The 1,150-nt window shown below is 42.0% G+C and overlaps 1 protein-coding gene across 1 annotated transcript in view; it reads left to right on the top strand.

Moving 5' to 3' along the window:
• LOC131892311 (uncharacterized) overlaps positions 1-1,150 on the top strand; it is a gene marked incomplete in the record, with an annotated part of 16,672 nt that overhangs the window by 9,679 nt on the left and 5,843 nt on the right.

Below are 1,150 nucleotides of genomic sequence, written 5' to 3'. Positions count from 1 at the left end.
TTTTGAGCGGGATTTACTGCCTTGAACAATGTACAACCCCCCTTTTGAAAGTGTTCTTGACCCATTCTCTCTCACAATACCCTTTTAGCTCCGTCATGTTAGTGATCTGAGCGGATCAGAGAGCAATCTTTCTTCGCTCTCAACGTCATAGTTCGTCACTTAAGGCCCTCAAAGTACACTCCAGTCCTCTGAATGGGGCCCCGAGTGCCTTGGTGCAATAATCATCTTTAGGGGGCCAATTATGACCATATATGAGGTTAATGATTGCCACTCGTCCAAGCCTCAAGATGTAATGAATGAAAGCGAAAGAGGGAAAGGGATGCTCGCAGAGATTATTAGAGAGTGATTAATGGTTCTTCGGGGTCGATGATTTTAGGCCTCACTCGCTATATTAAATGCATTTGGGAATGGAGTGCAAGTATGCAGAATACAGATATGATTTTGTTTTCGTTGTCTGAATATTAGGTTTGATTTGTAACATTAGTACTAGAAGATTTTAGAGTATGTTATTATTCATCAGAAAAGTATGCATTCAATTTGCGGATTAACTTGGGTTTGATGGCACAAGTAACTTCTCATCTGAAAGGCAACTGATTTTGAGAAGCATACGGTTATGTTTAATAATACATTCAGTTGGACCAATCAGTCTGGTTTTGAACCTCCAGTTTATTCGCAAGTTCGTGTAGTTCCTTGTTTGTCTTACGGTAAAAAAAGGGAGACTTGATTGTGAGAAGGAAGTCCATTTTTCTCCTCTTCTTTTGTCGGCTTCCAATGCATTGTGAGAGGCACTATGATGGTTTTTAGGGGGGCCCATCAGTTCAGCTCAAAGTCGGCGAGGTGTTTTTCCGGCCTCAAATCTTCTTGTTTTCAGACAGTGAAAGCGTTGACCGACAATAAAGATCCGCCCCTTGCCCCTTAAAATTACAACGTCTCTTCGTTTCTGAGAACAGAGGGGGTAAAGGAAGACTATGAATAGGGCCCCTTAATCGATGGAGTGGGCAGATGTTTATGGGGGTCATGACATGAACATTAACTCGTATCATGATGAGTGGATGAGACGGTTCCGTCACGACATGCACACAGACATTGTTCAAGAATAAAGCACGATTTTTGTTTTCCCTCTATTGCAGGTAAATTTGGATCCAAGCAC

Source organism: Tigriopus californicus, chromosome 12 (assembly GCF_007210705.1).
Source record: "Tigriopus californicus strain San Diego chromosome 12, Tcal_SD_v2.1, whole genome shotgun sequence".
NCBI lineage: Eukaryota > Metazoa > Arthropoda > Copepoda > Harpacticoida > Harpacticidae > Tigriopus > Tigriopus californicus.
This window is presented reverse-complemented; position numbering and strand designations above follow the sequence as displayed.